Here is a 21,591-nt window from a genome sequence, read left to right as displayed (position 1 = left end):
CTGAGTAAATAAATTTAATAGAAGGATTCTATTGACTTTGAAATAAAAAATATGCGGCCACAGTAAACATAAAGAATTATTTCAATAAAAAAAATGAGAAGGCCAAGTAGAGGGAAAAGATGTTGAAGAGTTTAATTTTTAGCAATTAAAAAAAAATTTAAAGGTTACATTCCATTTACAAATATTTTAAAATATTGGCTGTATTCTTCCTTTTGTACAATACATCTTTGTAGCCTGTCTTATTCCCAGTCTTTTCTACCTCCCTCTCTCCTATCCCTTTATTGCTCCTCCCAGCCAAAATAGGTTATTTTGGTTCTTCAAAAAATCTATGGGAAAGAGGCAAAATAGGTGAGGAACTTGTATTAAGAAGTACAAACTATTCAGTAAAAAATAAGTTACAAGAATGTAGTGTACAGCACAGGGAATGGTTAATATTTTATAATAATTTTGCATGGAGTATAATCTATAAAAATATTGAATTACTATGTTTATACCTGAAACTAATATAATATTGTAAGTGGGTATCCGTGGGTAGAACGGACTGTGTGTATGTAAGTTCTCGGACTTCTGGGCATTTTTGTACTTCCCCAGGGAGTAGATTTGGGGATAAGTGCCACCTTATCCCTGTCCAGTAGTTGAAGCAGATTCCCCTGGGATTTTTTTTTTTTATGGTCTGAAAATAAGTAGCATAGATGTCAAAAGAGTAATATGAACAATAGAAGAGATTTACAAGGGCCAAGGAAATTGGAGAGTTAAGGTAAGAAGCCTGTTATGGATTTGGTCAAAGGCAAAAACACTATAGAGTTTGAATAAAACAGCTTTCACAGTTTTCCTGATTTAGCTGAAAGGAGAGGCCACCTTCTAAATGGCGAGAAATAGTTTCCACAAGGCTGTTTGATAATACTGTATTTATTCTATGGCTGCCGCTCTGTCATTAAAATATGAAGTCAGTAAATATATGAGACTATGGACCCACTATAATAGTTACTAAATTCATCAACTAGAATCATATTCCTATGTCTGTCATAAAGGAAGATTCTGTACGTCATGCACTGAATTTTTGTCTTGCTTATAGTGATTAGTGTCTACAGTTAACTTAAAAAAGCACTTGGACATCTGGAGATATATTTTAATTAATCGTATTTTGCATTTCTCAGTCTGACTTTCATGACTGAGATAAAATATTACTCAAGATTTCCAATGAACTAAGTTCTGATTTTAGACATTATAATAGCTTATTAGGCATGCTTCCAGTGTGTAAGGTAGGAATTCTCTGTGTTTGATAACAGGGAGGTTATTAGTCTTAAGCTAGACACTATTTATTTTTGTGTCAAGTCATAGCTTATCATTGTCTTCTTGCCTCTTAAATATTTACTATCTGTATTTTACCCACAGTGTCTTATTTAGGTCCCATTAGTGTGAATAACATGAATTTTGGAAGGCAGAGAGAGAAACCGTTAGGGTCACGTACCTGGACTGCAGTGAGGTGAGGATTTGCCAATAGCTTCCAGGAATTACCCTTTGACCTGCAACTGAGATGATTGTCTTCTCTCTCCTGCTCGTCCCTTCTCTCATGCATTCTTAAAATCAGAAGCTTTTCCTGGTAATTTCTCCTTTATTCCTTTCAATAGTAACACTGGCCTCTAATTTCCTGCTTATATTGTCTAGGGTGGTTTATTTTTCTGATCAAACCCATATTGCTACAATCCTTTTGAAACTGGCTGTGGCCATTCAATTCATTCTCTCCCTATTTACATCATCAGTTAAATAACATGGTGCCTGATCTTATATTTCTTTGCAAATGGCATAAAGAAATAACTATATCTTCTGGGAAACTACTCCATGTTCTTGCTGGTTTGAATTACTCTTAGCATATAAAATAGAATTATTTCCTCTCCTCAATGCCTAATACTGTTTCCTTTTCTTCTCAATCTCAGCAAAATCTCCGGCAAGGTAATAAATCATTTTAGTAAAGACACTTTTGAAAAATACTTCATGAGTTTAGCATGTTAAATGATCAAAGGTAAATCCATTTTTTTCTGGATAAATTACAATGATCTTTCTGTTTTAAAACAGGTTGTGATGGCATTTGAATCAACTTTTTGTAAAACAGAACAGGTTTTTAATAGAGCAGAAGGACATGGGGCTTTGCTTTGCTTAATGAACTGTTACTCTACCTAATTAGAAGATTATGTGCTCATGCAGAGGTCAGAATAATTAAGTTTATATCTACTTATCAAACCATGACAGTAGGAATCAATAGCAATAGTTGATTGCACACATTCAAAGAACTGAAAAAATAATTGGAAAAAAAATTCACCTTTTTAGTGCAGAAAATGTTCTAAAATGTACAATGAAAACATTTTTAAAAAATCAGTAAACATATAGGGCTGGGCAAAACGTTTGTTTGAGTTTTTCTGTTATAGCTTAAGAAAAACACGAATGAACTTTTTAGCCAGCCCTATATTACTTAGAAAAATTTTAACTATTGAATTTTATTGGATCTGGTTATACTTGATCCTCTCTCCCTTCTTATATCCTTACCATCTTCTTCTGCTGTTCTTCATGTATATTTCTTTAGTTCCTAAAAATTTAAAAACATCTTGCAAATTCACATGAAGTGAGTAACTGAAGTCGCTCAGTCATGTCTGACTCTTTGAGACCCCATGGACTGTAGTCTACCAGGCTTCACCGTCCAGGGATTTTCTAGGCAAGAATACTGGAGTGGGTTTCCATTCCCTTCTCCAGGAGATCTTCCTGACCCAGGGATTGAACTCAGGTCTCTCTCATTTTAGGCAGACGTTTTACCGTCTGAGCCACCAGGGAAGCAAATTCACATACATGACAAAAATAATGGAAGAAAATACAAATCTTAAACAGATTAACTTTTATCTCCAATAGATTTTTTTGGCAAATGTAACAGCCAATACATATTTATAATTATCTTTTTCACAGATTTTATTTGATATAATTATAGAATTTTTTTAAAGTGACGTATTTTGGTAGTTTCATTTACCTTCTTGACTAATGGAAATAGAAAATTAGTTGTTTTTAAAATTGTTTTATTTTGGAATAATTAATACATACAGACAAGTGGATGCATTTGTAAGCACTGTTTAATTGATGGCTACATGTACCTGCTAACCAGGTTATGAAGTAGGCAGTAACCAGTGTCTTTAAAGCACTTGTGCCTCTCCCTCTCTTACTCTCAGAGGCAACTAGCAATACAACATTAATTCCTTTGCTTTTCTTTTTAGTCTATGTACAATGTAGTTATACCTGAAAAACACGTTGTTTTGTTGTGAAAAGCTGAGTAGCAATCCCAAATTTAGCTGTGTAAGGAAAGGACAAATTAGAACACCTAAGAAGAGACTAAGTCAAATAGGGTGTTTGGATCACAGTCTGACCTGAGCTTCCCTGAGACTTTATAAAAGGCCCTTCTGGAAAAGTTAATGGTCAACGTCATAGAGGAGTCTTGTGTAACGTTTGCCTCATCTCAGTGGAATCATTTATCAGGGCTACAGTGCCAGCAAAATGCTGTGCCTTCAGCCCTAATAAGTTCTGGCAGGGCGGGCTACAAACTACTCTGTATGTTTTGCTTCTAAATTTACCATGCTGCACACCAAATCTTAGGAGTAGGTTGAAATAGAACAGTTCTCTTGGATTAAAGGAATATTTTCAGCAGATCCAGGCTTTGTGGCATGGAAGGACATGAAGTTTATTGCCACATTGTCAAGACGAATGTACCCAGGTTAAAGATGGGGCAAGGACCAGGAGCATTTGGCTACGACAGCTCACAATATGACTTTCTTAAAACATAATTCAGGCTTCCCAGGTGGCTCAATGGGAAAGAATCCTTCTACAATGCAGGAACTTGGGATTGACCCCTTGGTTGGGAAGATTCTCTGGAGAAGGAAAGCAACCCACTCCAATATTCTGCCTGGGAAATCCCATGGACAGAGGAGCCTGGCGGGCTAAAGTCATTGGGCTGAGAAAGAGTCAGACATGATTTAGTGAGTAAACAACAACAAAATATAATTTTCAGCCTAAATTGAATATCTTCCTTGGTGTTTTTTCCACTCCATTTATCTGTTCTGTCTTCAGGAAATTATCTTATTCAGTTGTTGGAAATCTAGATGTTAGTTAGTTAGTTAGCTAGTGTTAGTTGCTCAGTCGTGTCTGACTTTGTGACTCCATGGACTGTACCCTGCCAGGCTCCTCTGTCCATGGAGTTCTCCAGGCAAGAATACTTGAGTGGGTTTCTGTACCCTTCTCCAGGAGAGCTTCCCAACCCAGGGATCAAACCCAGGCCTCCTGCATTGCAGGCAGATTCTTTACTGTCTGAGCCACCAGGGAAATCCCTATATTTCCTTAAACTTTCTTTACAGTTATTTTAAATCCCTTTATAATAATCCTTTTGTTCTACTTTCTAAAAAAATTATTTTTTTCTGAAAAGTACTGTAAAACTTTATCTATTGGCTTCTCTTTCCATTCTTTTGTATTTGTGTGTTTTGGGTTTTCATTTGAGTTGGTCAAATAAGTCAGAAAAAATTTTTTTCTTTTTTTAAAATGAAATTCTCATTTTGGTTTCACTGATGTGATAGTTCCTCTCACTTTTCTGTGGAATTATTGCCCAGGAGGATAAAGATCTGTTGACTTTCTGGGAGCTCATTGGAGGCGGAGGACCAGAAGCCACAGAATTCATTGAAGAGTCACTGTCTTTACCACAGCTAGTGCCCCAGCCCAGGAAGGGGTGTCTAGTCTGCATGATTGTGTATGGATGAGGGTCTCTAGGGAGCTAACTCCTGTCAATCGTTTAAAAATATTTACCAATACATCTGTTTTAGACCCAACTTTACCTCCAGTGCTGGGCAACTCTGAAATTGTTATTTCCTAAGACTCTGAGAATTCTCTGAGCAATTTGATTTGGTTTTAACTTTTCCTGATTTGTAGCTTAAGATTTAGCTTTCTTGGGTCTATTAAATAAAGTACATTAATACATCAGCCTGCACTCAGAATTTTGTTACTGTTGTCTGCTCTTCTGTTATCCTCTTTCTTTTGAGTTTTATCTCTAAAAATATTTTCTTTATTGCAATTTTACTGTGAAGGGTTACATTAGATGTCTGTGTCTAAAAGCCTAATCTGAAAACACCATAAGTGCCTCAATTTTTAAAAACTATGTTCAATGTCTTGTAATAACCTACAATGGAAAAGAATATGAAAAAGAATCTGAATCTCTTTGCTATATTCTTGAAACTAATACAATATTTTAAGTCAACTATGTTGTTGTTATTGTTTAGTTGTTAAATCGTTTCTCTTTGGTGACTCCATGGACTGTAGCCCATCAGGGTCCTCTGTCCATGGAATTTTCCAGGCAAGAATACTGGAGTGGGTTGCCATTTTCTTCTCCAGGGGATTTTTCTGACCCAGGGATTGAACCAGCTTCTCCTGAATTGCAGGTGGATTCTTTACCACAAACCCAAATATACATCAATAAAAGAATGTATAGGAATGAAAAATTTCTAATCTATTTATCTCTGTGAAATGTTTGACATAGTAAGATATAAATTAATGTACCCTACTAAGACAAATTTTTTTAATTGAAGAAAAAATGAACAAATTCTAAACATACACTACTTATGATACTTATGAGCGGCTTCTTAGTGAAAACTCTGCTTCTCTTTTTTGCAGTTCCTTTAAGAACCCAATAAATATTGCACTAAACTGTGCTTCAGTTCAGTCGCTCAGTCGTGTCTGACTCTTTATGACCCCATGAATCACAGCATGCCAGGCTTCCCTGTCCATCACCAATTCCTGGAGTTCACTCAAACTCATGGCCATAGAGTCAGTGATGCCATCCAGCCATCTCATTCTCTGTCATGCTTACCAGGTCATTGGTTTCTTCACAAAGTAGTCAGTTCCTATTAGTGGAATCATTTCCTAGAATGAAACATTCAATTTCTACACCATAAAAGAGCACTGGTCAAGGAAAAAGAAATTAGCAGGTTTTCCTTCAGTTCAGTTCAGTCGCTCAGTCGTGTCTGACTCTTTGCGACCTCATGAATCACAGCACACCAGGCCTCCCTGTCCATCACCAACTCCCGGAGTTCACTCAAACTCATGTCCATCAAGTCGGTGATGCCATCCAGCCATCTCACTCTCTGTCGTCCCCTTCTTTTCCTGCCCCCAATCCCTCCCAGCATCAGAGTCTTTTCCAGTGAGTCAACTCTTTGCATGAGGTGGCCAAAGTATTGGAGTTTCAGCTTTAGCATCAGTCCTTTCAATGAACACCCAGGATTGATCTCTTTTAGAATGGACTGGTTGGATCTCCTTGCAGTCCAAGGGACTCTCAAGAGTCTTCTCCAGCACCACAGTTCAAAAGCGTCAATTCTTTGGTGATCAGCTTTCTTCACAGTCCAACTCTCACATCCATACATGACCACGATTAAGAATATTGGAATACCAGACTTCCTGACCTGCCTACTGAGAAATCTGTATGCAGGTCAAGAAGCAACAGTTAGAACTGGACATGGAACAACAGACTGGTTCCAAATAGGAAAAGGAGTACATCAAGGCTGTATATTGTCACCCTGCTTATTTAACTTATATGCAGAGTACATCATGAAAAACATTGGGCTGGATGAAGCACAAGCTGGAATCAAGACTGCCAGGAGAAATATCAATAACCTCAGATATGCAGATGACACCACCCTTATGGCAGAAAGTGAAGAGGAACTCAAAAGCCTCTTGATGAAAGTGAAAGAGGAGAGTGAAAAAGTTGGCTTAAAGCTCAACATTCAGAAAACTAATATCATGACATCTGGACACATCACTTCATGGCAAATAGATGGGGAAACAGTGGAAATGGTGACAGACTTTATTTTTTGGGGCTCCAAAATCACTGCGGATGGTGACTGCAGCCATGAAATTAAAAGATACTTACTCCTTGGAAGTAAAGCTATGACCAACTTAGACAACATACTAAAAAGCAGAGACATTACTTTGCCAACAAAGGTGCATCCAGTCAAAGCTTTGTTTTTTCCAGTAGTCATTTGTGGATGTGAGAGAGGGACTATAAAGAAATCTGAGTGCCAAAGAATTGATGCTTTAGAACTGTGGTGTTGGAGAAGACTCTTGAGAGTCCCTTGGACAGCAAGGAGATCCAACCAGTCAATCTTAAAAGAAATCAGTCCTGAATATTCTTTGGACGGACCGATGCTGAAGCTGAAACTCCAATACTTTGGCCACTTGAAGTGAAGCACTAACTCCTTGGAAAAGGGATTGGGGGCAGGAGGAGAAGGGGACGACAGAGGATGAGATGGCTGGATGGCATCACCAACTCGATGCGCATGAGTTTGAGCAAGCTCCATGAGTTGGTGATGGACAGGGAAGCCTGGTGTGCTGCAGTCCACAGGGTTGCAAAGAGTCAGATGTGATTGAGTGACTGAACTGAACTGAACTGAAGAATATTGTATATATTAATTTTACTGGTCTTCATTATTTCCAAGTCTGGAGCAATGAAACTCTGGACACCATCTCTAATACTCTGGATGAGAGAGAAATTTGAGGGCATATGTCTGTAATTGGAGGACTGCTAATGTGCTGAAAACACTTTTGTGAAAAAATCAAAATAATGCAGCAATAATAATAATAGTACCCTCAATACAACACAGAAATCGAGGACTATTGTGACTGAGATTTTTAACCTATTGCAAACTAACAGGTTAGCCTGCCACCTGCCATACTTACATGGATGCTGGCAGAAAAAACAGAACTCCTGGGTTAGAAACAAAGAGCTTTACAACTCAGAGCAATAGCAGCAGCCAGAGGATTAGAGTTTTCTTGCACATGTTCTCGCCAAACTCAATTGTGGTGTGGAGAGGGCCAGTTAATATCTGCATACGTAATGGGCTGCATTACAGGAGAGAAATTATGGCCCCAACTTTTTGTTAATGGACTCCAAAAGGAGTTATTACCTTTATTATACCAGGCAGTAAGTATACCTGCCCTTTGCTCCAGAGAGAGATGCTATCTATATAAGGCTGTAAACAAACCTGCCTTTTGCTTGAAGTGAGGCATTATTTGTTTCTTCCAAGATTATTTGCTGGGCCTTCCCTGGTGACTCAGATGGTAAAGAGTTTGCCTGCAGTTCAGGAGACCCGGGGTTCAATCCCTGGGTCAGGAAGACCCCTTGAAGGAGGAAATGGCAACCCACTCCAGTATTCTTGCCTGGGAAATCCCATGAACAGACGAGCCTGTCAGACTACAGTCCATGGGGTCGCAAAGAGTTGGACATGACTGAGCAACTTCACTTCACAAGATTATTTGCTATACAAATGTTCTTGCAATGGAAGATAGAGCAACTACTTGCATTGCTCACAAGATATGCAGAAATGTGAGAGAGGCTAATGGAGAAATTTCCCCCAGCACATCTCAGCACATTTTTCAAGGACTAATTCATTCTCCTGGACTTAATCTTAAGTCATCAGATTTAGTTGTCCTTCTTAAATCAATAAATTTGTTTTTTAGTTTTGCATTTTTTTATATTGGAGCCTAACTGATTAAGTCTTGTGTTAGTTTCAGCTGTACAGCAAAGTGATATATATAAAGCTGAAACTCCAATACTTTGGCCACCTCATGCGATGAGCTGACTCACTGGAAAAGACTCTGATGCTGGGAAGGATTGGGGGTGGGAGGAGACGGGGACAACAGAGAATGAAATGGCTGGATGGCATCACTGACTTGATGAACATGAGTTTGAGTGAACTCCAGGAGTTGGTGATGGACAGGGAGGCCTGGCGTGCTGTGATTCATGGGGTCGCAAAGAGTCGGACACAACTGAGCGACTGTACTGAATTGAACTGAATTCTTAATGAATTTAAAGGGGAAATTACTGCTATATATTTTCATACTATAGTAACATATTATTCTGGAAAAAGAAATGCAACCCACTCCAGTATTCTTGCCTAGAGAATCCCGTGGACAGAGGAGCCTGGTGGACTGCTGTCCATGGGGACGCACTGAGTCAGACACGACTGAAGTGACTTAGCATGCATGCATGCATTGGAGGACAAAATGGCAACCCACTCCAGTGTTCTTGCCTGGAGAATCCCAGGGACATTGGAGCCTGGTGGGCTGCCGTCTATGGGGTCGCACAGAATTGGACACGACTGAAGCAATTTAGTAGCAGCAGCAGCAGCAGCAACATTTTATTAGGGCTTCTCAGGTGGCTCAGCAGTTAAGAATCCATTTGCCAATGCCAGAGACGCAGAAGATCTCCTGGAGGAAGAAATGGCAACTCACTACAGTATTCTCGGCTAGGAAATCCCATGGACAGAGGAACCTGGCGGGCTATAGTCCATAGGGTTGCAAAGAGTCAGACACAACTGAGCACACATATACAGCGTATTACTATGGCATCAGGAGAGAATGATTTTATTAAAGAATGAAGTAAGACATCACTTTGTATTTTTGAATCTCATAATCCCATTTGGGTTAGTGTATTTTTGGTATATTCCAGAATCTATTCCAAAAAGAAGATTAATGGTATCTTTCTTTGCTCTTCTGTACATTGCTATTTAGAATTACTTCCTAAAGCTATTATATGAAAATTAATTGCATTGTCATAACAAAGCATATTGTACTTATTGCATAAACAGAGCAATATTTTTGCTATAATATACAAGATCTTCTTTCATCAAATACTTGCACTCATAAAAAATCTCAACAAATTATAATTTTGTTCTCCAAGGTAGATAGTTTGGAAAATCAAGTTGAAAAACATCTACATTACAAAATGCTTAATCTTAAGCAATGATTTTAAGATTTCTTTTCAAACCGAGCAACTCATCAAAGTAATATTTCTTGTAATTGTCACTATTTCTACCTAATTTATCTTGAATATTCACACACTCATCTTATAGTGAAATGTCAAAACTGACAAAAATGTATGATAAAATTAATATTAGCCAAATTTACTCTTGAAAGTCATTGTGTGTGCAATCCTTCATCTCTGCAAAACTTCTTCTGCATTTAATATGCTCTTAGCCTATCTATGCCTAGTGAAATCCTACATATATATCAAGATTCAGTTTGAATGCCAACACCGTGAAGAACTGCCTATTTTACTCTGCTAGAATTAATCCATTGTTTCCCCATTTTTCCATCATAGAACATAGTTGTTATCTTTCAGGTCACATCCATTACTTTTTTCTACTTTTCTTTCTTCTCTACCAAAATGTTGTTGGAAAAATTCTGTCTGGAACATCTTGGGGTCCCTTATATAATATTTATCATGGGAGTTTGTTTGTTTTAAGTCTTTATGCTCATGGAGAGATTTGCCTGAAACATACAAATGTGGGAAGTTTGTGTGATGGATTTTATAAGGATGAAGGTGGTTCAGTGTTAAAGAATCCACCTGCCAATGCAGGTGACACAAAAGGCATAGTTTGGATCCCTCAGTCAGGAAGATCCACTTGGTAGGAAATGGCAACCCACTCCAGTATTCTTGCCTGAAAAATTCCATGCACAGAGGAGCCTGATGGATGGCCATCCATGGGGTCACAGAGTTAGACATGACTGAGCATGCACACATGGACCTTATGATAAGTCTAAAACTTATGTTTATGACCTAGTGATGTATGATGTAACCCATACCTAAGACCTGATTGTCTGCTTCAATGTATCATAATCTCTCAATTAATTAATGGCAATATTCTAGTAATTGTTTAAACTATGTATTATAGTCTCTATCAAACAAGTAAATTTTCTGTTACTTGTACACTTATTTATGTTTGATTGATACGACTTCCTTGAATTTTCAAGATCTTGGTTAAGCATAAACCATACGTACATTCATGCCTTTATATATATATATATGCTCATGGATGATAGTACAATGACTTAAATAAATGAAATCCTAAGCATTTATCCCCAGATGGCATTGAGATCAAGTACACATTCTGTCATAATTTGAATTTTATGTTATAACTTTAATAATAATAATTGCTATAACTTTAAAATTCAAAGATAACATTAAATATTAGTATTCATTTTTTCTTAAAATGAGCTAGAGTGAAAAGTTAAACTCTGGAATAAGAGAGCATTTGAAGCAACAGGAAAATAACTCACTTTCTTGCAAAGATTAATATTAATTTATATAACCCATATGAGATCCCAGCAATATTCACAAATCAATCTCCACACATGCCAGAAGAAAGTGATATTATTTTAGGGATTTTTAAAAAAAATTTACTTTTCATAGAATATTTTGAGTTTCTGTTCTTCTAGAGAAATTTCTCATACTTAGTATTCTAGCAGTACTAGAAACAAAGATTATAAGACTAACTGACATTGACCACTTACTCTCTGCCAGGTATTGTTTTGAGCAGTTACCATGTCTACCTCATTAAATCCTCTGGACAACATTATGAAGTAGATATTATTTTTCTCCCGTTTTGTAAATAAGACAACTTAAGGGTTAAATAGACTTGTCTAACTTCATTGGAAGGACTGATGCTAAAGCTGAAACTGCAATACTTTGGCCACCTCATGCGACGAGTTGACTCACTGGAAAAGAGTCTGATGCTGGGAGGGATTGGGGGTGGGAGGAGACGGGGATGACAGAGAATGAGATGGCTGGATGGCATCACCGACTCGATGGACATGAGTTTGAGTGAACTCTGGGAGTTGGTGATGGACAGGAGGCCTGGGGTGCTGTGATTCATGGGGTCGCAAAGAGTCGGACACGACTGAGCGACTGTACTGAACTGAACTGAACTGAACTTCACACTGTTAGTAAACGGAAGAAGTCATGTTTCAAACCCATCAATTAGCACTCAGGAGCCCATTTTTCCTCCTCTGTATCACTGAAATGTAGGGATATCTTTGTCCTTTAAAATACACTTAACCCCACTTAACACCATAGATATTTTAAAAATATTGAAGAATCAATTTTTAAATCAATCCATAGAATTTTTGATATATCAGGAATGCAGATTACTCAAAGAATGATAACTAGGGCTTTCTGGAAAGGATGGCGTTTTTCTTGATGATTTGTATTTTGTATTTTTGAGTTGAAATATAGGCAATTTGTTTAAAATAAAAGACATCAAAGAAAACGATCCATGTAATGGTCTAGTCAGATCAAGAGTAACTAATACCCCTTGTCCTCACTCTTGGTTGTTGTTATTTAGTCACTAAGTCATGTCTGACTCTTTTTGCAGTTGCATGGACAGGTTCCTCTGTCCATGTAATTCTCCAGACAAGAATACTGGAGTGGGTTGCCATTTCCTCCTCCAGGGGATCTTCCCAACCCAGTGATCAAACTCATGTGTCCTGCATTGGCAGGTGGATTCTGTGCCTCTGAGTCACCAGGGAAGCCCCTTACTCTTTCACAGGAAAATAAAGAGTGAAGCGCTTAGTGTGTGTTCTAATCGACTCAACTTGGGATTTGATAGAATAACAACGCTTCATTACTGAGGTGACCGTGTTGGAGGCTATCTCAGATATTTGTTAAATATTTAAATTTTAAGATATTTTTCATCTTAAAGACCATTATTTCTGACTCATAACGAAAGGGCAGTGATGACCCAAATTGTTACCTAGGTTTATCCCTGGGTTGTTTTTTAAAGTACAAATTTTATAAGAACCACACAGCCTTTTTTCACAGAGATTCTGTGAAAGTGCTGCACTCAATATGACAGCAAATTTGTAAACTCAGCAGTGGCCACAGGACTAGAAAAGGTCAGTTTTCATTCTAATCCCAAAGAAAGGCAATGCCAAAGAATGTCCAAACTACTGCACAATTGCACTCATCTCATACACCAGCAATGTAATGCCCAAAATTCTCCAAGTCAGCTTCAACAGTAGATGAACCATGAACTTCCAGATGTTCAAATTGGTTTTAGAAAAGGCAGAGGAACCAGAGATCAAATTGCCAACATCCACTGGATCATCAAAAAAGCAAGAGAGTTCCAAAAAAACATCTATTTCTGGTTTATTGACTATGCCAAAGCCTTTGACTGTGTGGATCACAACAAACTCTGGAAAATTCTTCAAGAGATGGGAATACCAGACCAACTTACCTGCCTCCTTAGAAATCTGTATGCAGGCCAAGAAGCAACAGTTAGAACTGGACATGGAACAACAGAACAGGTTCCAAATCAGGAAAGGAGTACATCAAGACTGTATATTTTCACCCTGCTTATTTAACTTATATGCAGAGTACATCATGAGGAACGCTGGGCTGGATGAAGCCCAAGCTGGATTCAAGATTTCTGGGAGAAATATCAACAACCTCAGATATGAAGATGACCACCCTCATGGCAGAAAATGAAGAAGAACTAAAAAGCCTCTTGATGAAAGTGAAAGAGGAGAGTGAAAAAGTTGGGATAAAACTCAACATTCAGAAAATGAAGATCATGGCATCTGGTCCCATCACTTCATGGCAAATAGATGGGAAACAATGGAAACAGGGAAAGACTTAATTGGGCGAGGGGCGCTCCAAAATCACTGCAGATGGTGATTGCAGCCATGAAATTAAAAGGCACTTACTCCTTGGAAGAAAAGTTATGACCAACCTAGACAACATATTAAAAAGCAGAGACATTAGTTTGCCAACAAAGGAACGCCTGGTGGAAGCTATGGTTTTTCCAGTAGTGATGTATGGGTGTGATAGTTGGACTGTAAAGAAAGCTGAGCGCAGAAGAATTGATGCTTTTGAACTGTGGTGTTGGTGAAGACTCTTGAGAGTCCCTTGGACTGCAAGGAGATCCAACCAGTCCATCCTAAAGGAAATCAGTACTGAATATTCATTGGAAGGACTGATACTGGAGTTGAAAAGTTTAGCCACCTGAAGTGAAGAACTGACTCATTTTAAAAGACCCTGATGCTGGGAAAGATTTAAGGCAGGAGAAGATGAGATAGTTGGATGGCATTACTGGCTCATTGGACATGAGTTTGAGTACACTCCGGAAGTTGGTGATGGACAGGGAAGCCCGGCGTGCTGCAGTCCATGGGGTCACAAAAGAGTCAGCCATGACTGAGTGACTGAACTGAACTGAAATGACACAACTTTTAGGAGACAAGACTTTTCTTGGGAAGTATCAGTTTTACCCTGTCATAATCTCATCTCGCTTTGCGGAACAAAAGGGAGTATCATTTTATTTTGTTCCTGAATTTCCTATAAATGCTGACACTTTCCTCCATTATTTTGGTCAGAAAACACTTTTTAAATGTTCATTTATTTCTACTTGGGTTACCTTCATTATGAAATAGGACGAGTCCTAAAAGATGATTTATATATTTGGATAAACTTTTTCGGTAAGAATTTGTAATTAATGGGCACTGGCAAACATGGACCAGGGTGTGAACTGCAGGTATCACTGCTCTTCCTTTGGGTCAATAATAGAATATCACTTCATAGAATATCACTTCACCAGGCAAATTTTCTAGTTTGTGTGCATGTATGTGTGTGCGCGCGTGCGCTTGTATACACAAGTTCACATCTTAATTTCCTTATATTTAAAGAAAGAAAAGCATTGCCACATAAATGCATTGTTACTACGGTGTCCCAAAGTACCTGTTAACTTTTAAGTAGCCAGGGAGCTCTGCCAGGATTCTAATTTTGTGCTGCCAAATGTGCCAGTTTTGTGTTAGCACTCCTCTCTTAGATCTATCTCTTCAACACGGCTGGATTGCTTTAAAACAAATTTAAAAGAGAAACAGGGAATTCCCTGGTGGTCCAGTGGTTGAGATTCCACGCTTTGACTCTAGGGGACACAGGTGTGATCCCTGGTTGGGGAACAAAGATCCCGCCTGCCTCCTGATGCTGCCAAAAGAAGAGAAAGAACAAAAGAGAAAAACATATACCAAATGGTTGCATTTATATGTGTAATCTGAAATAAATAAATAAATAAACCTTAGACATGGAGAATAGGTCAGGGGTTGCCAAAGGTGAAAGATGGGCTGGGGAATGGGTGAAACGGATGAGAATGTATAAACCTGAGTTTTAAAATAACAGATCACAGAGGTGTAATGTACAGCATGAAAACTACAGTTAATAATACTGTATTGCATATTTAAAAGTTTCTAAAAGAGTGTGTGGGCTTCCTTGCTGGCTCAGTAGTAAAGAATCCTCCTGCTAGTGAAGAAGATGCAGGAGATTCGGGTTCAATCCCTCATTCAGGAAGATCCCCTGGAGAAGGAAATGACAACTCAACCCAGTGTTCTTGCCTGGGAAATCCCATGAACAGAAGAGCTTGGTGGGCTACAGTCCATAGGGTCTCAAAGAGTCAGACATGACTTAGTGGCTAAACAACAACAACAAAAAGAGAGTACATATTAAAAGTTCTCATCACACACAAAAAAACAAGTTTTTAATAATGGATGGTAATGTATGCTAACCAGACTTATTGTGTCGAATACATATATTGTGTTGAATACAGTGAATGAATATTCACTAATATTTGATATTTGCTTTTGATATTTTGATATTTGAGCATTCGATATTTGCTTCCTTTTGTGAATTAGCCTTTGCATATTTATCCTGCATTACAAATTGATTTCCTGCTAAAAAAGAGCAAAAGAAAGTCCTTTTCCTAGTATATTTCCAAACTAACTAGAAGGTGCTATTTCCTAGAGTTCTGCAGAAACTAATAACACCTACAAGTCATATGTATCAAGTTGTAACTAGAACTTCTTAAGGGTAAGTAAAGAAAAACTTGGAATAGTCAGCTTCCAAGTCTTCTTTTCCCTAATTTGCAATGAATATAAAATATACTAGGAGGTAAAATTTATCCTCAAGTTCATACTTGGGCATAAAAATATCTACCACCTCCTTTAAAAGAAACTACATATTTTTCTTAGTATTTTTCCACCACTGTTTTTGACTAAAATAGTCATCAACTAAGAATTTTAATTATAATAACAATGTGTTCAGTCATGTCCGACTCTGCGACCCTGTGGACTGTAGCCCACTAGGCTTTTCTGTCTATGAGATTTTCCAGGAAAGAATACTGGAGTAGGTTGCCACGCACTTCTCCAGGAGATCTTCCTGATTCAGGGATCGAACCCACATCTCTTATGTCCCCTGCATTGGCAGGAAGGATCTTTACTACTAGTTCCACCTGGGAAGCCCATTAAATATATGTACTGGGTGCCTAATATAACTGCATTTTAAGTTTAATATCTCATTTGACATTTACTCAAGCCAATTCTAAGAAAAATTGAATCTACCCAAAATCCCCCACTCACATGGCAGCCATAAAAGGTATTTGGCACCATAAGAATACATCTTCCCTTGTTTTTATACTCAGGCATCTGCTGATTGGCCCAAGTATGAATTTGAGACCTGACATCCAATCTAAACCTTAGCAAATCACCTGTAATGCCACATTGTGGAAAAAATACAAGCAAGTACAGTCACATTTCTTTGGGATTTCAATTAGGACATATTAAAAGAGAAAGACATTTCCTTGGGATAATCAGCTTAAAAGTCATGAGAAAAACTGGGAAACTTATGTCACATTACACACAACATAAAGTAAAAGTTGAAACTATTAATAAAGGAGATCGATCCTGGGTGTTCATTGGAAGGACTGATGCTAAAGCTGAAACTGCAATACTTTGGCCACCTCTTGCGACGAGTTGACTCACTGGAAAAGACTCTGATGCTGGGAAAGGTTGGGGGCGGGAGGAGAAGGGGACGACAGAGAATGAGATGGCTGGATGGCATCACCGACTCTGTGGACATGAGTTTGAGTGAACTCCGGGAGTTGGTGATGGACAGGGAGGCCTGGCGTGCTGTGATTCATGGGGTTGCAAAGAGTCGGTCACGACTGAGCGACTGAACTGAACTGAACTGAACTGAAGAATTATTTGGTGGAAGTAGAATAAATGATAAAACTAACTGGAAATGGATATGAAAAAAAGAACACATGCAGGAATAATCCAATCCCCCACTAGTAGTCTCACATAAGACTAACACTTCATGAAGTCAAACTTATTTTGGATTAACATTAGCCTCTTACTCATCCTCCCTACTGAAAACAAGAAGGACTGCAACTTCCTTCCATGGATTTTGTCCTTTTTTCATCCCTTTATTATTAAATGATTATTTTGTAAGACAACCCTACCCAGAATCAGCCCTAAGACAAAAATATTATCATTCTTCTTTTACAAAAGGGAAAATGAGATTTAAAATATTAACAAAGTTTCCCAAGGTTATGTAATTCAAAAGTGGTGAAAATAATTTAAGTTAAAGTCCTTCTACCTCTAAATTTTGCACACTAAACCACAATCAATTTTTCCCATTATCAGCTTATTTCTTCTTAATGAAACCTTGATGTAGACAGTTGAAAATGAGTTTGAAATTAATTCTAGCTTTCCAGAGAATATTACTGAAATTTAATCTATCCACTGTTGCTTATACACAAAAAAGTATCAACACTTATTGAATATAGAATGTATTAATTTAGCTGTATTGTGAGATTATGAGTTATTGTCTTTTTTTCTGTCTTCTAAGGCATGAGTACATTGACTTGGGATTCTTACTAATATCACTCAGTGCTATCAGACATCACCTCACAACATCCTGAAGAGAAAATATAAAGTTTATTTCTATTTTTAAAGTAGAAAAGGAAGCTCAAAGAGCTAGTTTGCTTGCATAAAAAACTCAGACCCAGTTAGCGGTGAATAATAAAAAATACACATATTAAAAAGCTTCCCTTATAGCACTCTTTCCAATATACCACACTGCCAATATTTAACAAAACTGTGTGCGTACATGAGCATGAGAAAAAGAGAGGGCGCAGGGATCAAGGTGAGGAATTAAAGGCTTGCGGTTAACCAGATGACTAGGAAGTATTGTCTAAGCACTTAGTCTCCAAAGATTCTCGCTAAGCTGGGTTTCATAAGAAAACTTCGTCTGGATCTCTGCTGCTGCTGTAAGTCACTTCAGTCGTGTCCGACTCTGTGCAACCCCACAGAGGGCAGCCCACCAGTCTCCCTGTCCCTGGGATTCTCCAGGCAAGAACACTGAAGTGGGTTGCCCTTTCCTTCTCCAATGCATGAAAGTGAAAAGTGAAAGTGAAGTCGCTCAGTCGTGTCCGACTCTTCGTGACCCCATGGACTGCAGCCCACCAGGCTCCTCCGTCCATGGGACTTTCCAGGGAAGAGTTACTGGAGTGGGGTGCCATTGCCTTCTCCGCCCCAACTAAATAGGAGTTCCTGGAGCTGCTTCATGGGTGGGCCTCCCAGAAAATGTCTACACAGTTCCAACTAGAGGCTGGAATGGTAAGGGGTCAAGGCTTATTTTCAGTGAATTTTGCCTTCTCTATGGTTTATTTACATACTGGCCATGCTGGGCCTCTGTTGCTGCGCAGTCTTTAGTTGCAGTGAGTGAGGGCTACTCTCCAGCTGTGGTGCACAGGCTTTTCACTGCAGTGGATTCTCTTGCTGCTGTGCCCGTGTCCTCGGGTGTGCAAGCTTCGGTAGTTGCAGCACGTGGGCTCAGTAGTTGCGGCTCCCAGGCTCTAGAACACAGGCTCAGTAGTTGTGACACACGGGCTTAGTTGCTCCTCAGCCTGTGGCATCCTCCTGGACCAGGGGTCGAACCCATGTCTCCTGCATTGGCATGAGGTTTCTTCACCACTGAGCCACCAGGGAAGCCCCAGCTGAAACGGAGCAGGACCATATGGTCCTTGTCCCCCCCACCACGTTCTCTGCCTGCCTTTTGCCTGTGGAAAACTTTAGTCAAAGATTAAATTTAATCAGAGAATGAGACATGCAGAAACAAAGGAAAACAGTCTAAGAGGTGACTAAACAATAATAATGTAGTCATTAAGCATAGTTAAGGACCTGTAGTTCTTTCTCAAGGGCTATAGATAATATTCTGAGCCATATCCTGTGAGCTGTCTCATAGATACTAAAATACGAGGTGGAGAAGATAAGTACATGATGACCGAACTGTACCCAGGACTTGAGTTGCCACAATTCTGAGAACTGACTGCAGAGAAGTGGGAACAAGTGCACCCCGGAACTGAAGACTAATTGTACCTGAAACAACCAAGATGATGCTGGTCAGACCACTGATGATCAATTTGAAGATGACTGTTAGAGTTGACTACGCTGTTTCTGCATGTAGCCCTCCCACCTTACTCCGTCTATAAATGCTCTCACCCCCTGCTTGTCAGGGGCAGGGGAGAGTCAGCCTTTGAATGGAGACAGATGTTCACCACCCTCCCCCACCCCCCGGCCCCCAGTTGCCGGCATCTGAAATAAAGCAAGCTTTTCTTTCCACCAGCCTGGCCTGCTTATTGGCTTTTGAGTGGTGAACAGCCAGACCGCCCATGCATATCTTTCAGTAAAACAGTCTCAGTTTCAAACTAGTTCTTTCATTTTTCTTCATGGTATTGTAAACTTTTTATTTTACCCTTATACCAAGAATAGCTTGAAGCAGATTTTTTGATTCCTCTTTTCTTCCTCTCCTGGAGGCATGAATGAGTTGGAAAATATCCCAAATTGAGGCGGTAAAAAGATATTCAAGACATATGTGTCACCAACCTTTCAGCTTTCAATTAATTGTGAACTTTCAGCATGAAAATGATTCCACTGGTGTGTCTATTCACATAGTGATCTGGAAAATTTAAATAGCTTTGTATAAAGCATAATTTATAAACAACAAAAAGATATTTGGGGATTGAATTTAAAGTTCTCTTTTGAGGGAGAAATATCATATGACATCTTTCATATTCAGAATTTTAAAAGAAATGATACAAAAGAAATTACTTACAAAAAAGAAAGAGACACACAGACTTCGAGAACAAACTTACAGTTGCCAGGGTAAGGATGGAGGGAAAGGTTAGTAGGGAGTTTGGGTGGACATGTACACACCGCTGTATTTCAAGTGGATAGCCAACAAGGACCTATTGCTTAGCACAGGGAACTTTGCTCAATGTTACGTGGCAGCCTGGAGGGGAGAGGAGTTTGGGGGGAGAATGGATACATGTATATGTATGGATGAGTCTCTTCACTGTTCACCTGAAACTATCACAACAACATTGTTAATCGGCTATACTCCAATATGAAATAAAAAGTCCTATATATATATATATATATATATATATATATATATGCATGTGTTCTTCCTTCTTTCCATCACCTTAAATAATAGAGATTCTCTTTATAGCTGCTGAGGCCATGAGGCGGCATGAAACAAGTCACTATGTGTACATCTGCATGCGTGTTTATTTTGTCCATCTCATGATGGTCAGGGAAGCCTGGTGTGCTGCAGTCCACAGACTTGCACAGAGTTGGGGCTACAATTGAGTGACTGAACTGAACTGATATTCTGTAACTCCTGGGAAGCTTGCTGCATTTCTTAGTGCATTTCTTAGTGGAGGCTTGCAAAATGAAAGGACTTCCAAAGTTCAAAACAGGCTTTGCTGCCACAACATGCCATTCTTCCTGAAAAAATGAGAGTGTGAGTTGTTTTTCATTTCTCTGGAAGGCAACGTCACCTGTCATAGAATGCTACAGCCCCAGCTTAGATTTTGATAAGTAATTTCCATTTAGGTTTTCTTTTCCTAAGGAAACGTATAAATTGATTGAAAAGTTTTTTGGTTTTTTTGTCAATGTACCTGGGGGAGTAAGGAAGAAAAAAACACCTCGACTGTAAGAAAATAAAAAGAGTATTTTTAGAAAAGTATTTATATTGAATCATCAAAATACAGGCAGAGTGGATGTTAGAATTCATTTACTTCTCTCACTCATATACCAATTTCTCTTATACCATACCAATTTCTTCTTATTTTCAAAACGGAAAATACTTTTTTGTCACCTATAAAATATGCTTGGACATTTTGTTTCACTAATTAATTATGTTTAATTTGGGTGAATTTTTAATTTTGTTCTGATAAACTAAATATGCAATCAACAATTACAGTCCATAGAAATAGATGAAAACCTTCAAAGAGATAAGCATGCTTACCGTTTAATCGATTATATATCAGAAACATGCCAAAGTGTGTAGGACACAGAAGATACATGCTAAATATAGGTTAACTATGAAAAAAGTGAAAGTGTTAGTTGCTTAGTCATGGTAGTCTTTGCAACCCCATGGTCTGTGCATGAAATTCTCTAGGCAAGAATACTGGAGTAGGTTGCCAATCCCTTCTCCAGGGGAGCTTCCTGACCCAAGGTCTCCTGCATTGCAGGCAGACTCTTTACCATCTGACCTATGAGGGAGTCAGTCAGTCAGTTCAGTCACTCATTCATGTCTGACTCTGCAACCCCATGAATCACATCACGCCAGGCCTCCCTGTCCATCACCAACTCCCAGAGTTTACCCAAATTCATGTGCATTGAGTCAGTGATGCCATCCAGCCATCTCATCCTCTGTCATCCCCTTCTCCTCCTGCCCCCAATCCCTCCCAGCATCAGGGTCTTTTCCAGTGAGTCAACTCTTTGCATGAGGTGGCCAGAGTATTGGAGTTTCAGCCTCAGCATCAGTCCTTCCAATGAACACCCAGGACTGATCTCCTTCAGGATGGACTGGTTGGATCTCCTTGCAGTCCAAGGGACTCTCAAGAG

This window comes from Moschus berezovskii, chromosome 13, assembly GCF_049115385.1.
Source record: "Moschus berezovskii isolate FMDL1 chromosome 13, NW_MosBer_1.0, whole genome shotgun sequence".
Classification (NCBI taxonomy): Eukaryota; Metazoa; Chordata; class Mammalia; order Artiodactyla; family Moschidae; genus Moschus; species Moschus berezovskii.
The sequence above is the reverse complement of the archived record's forward strand: the minus strand, read 5'-3'. Positions refer to the sequence as shown.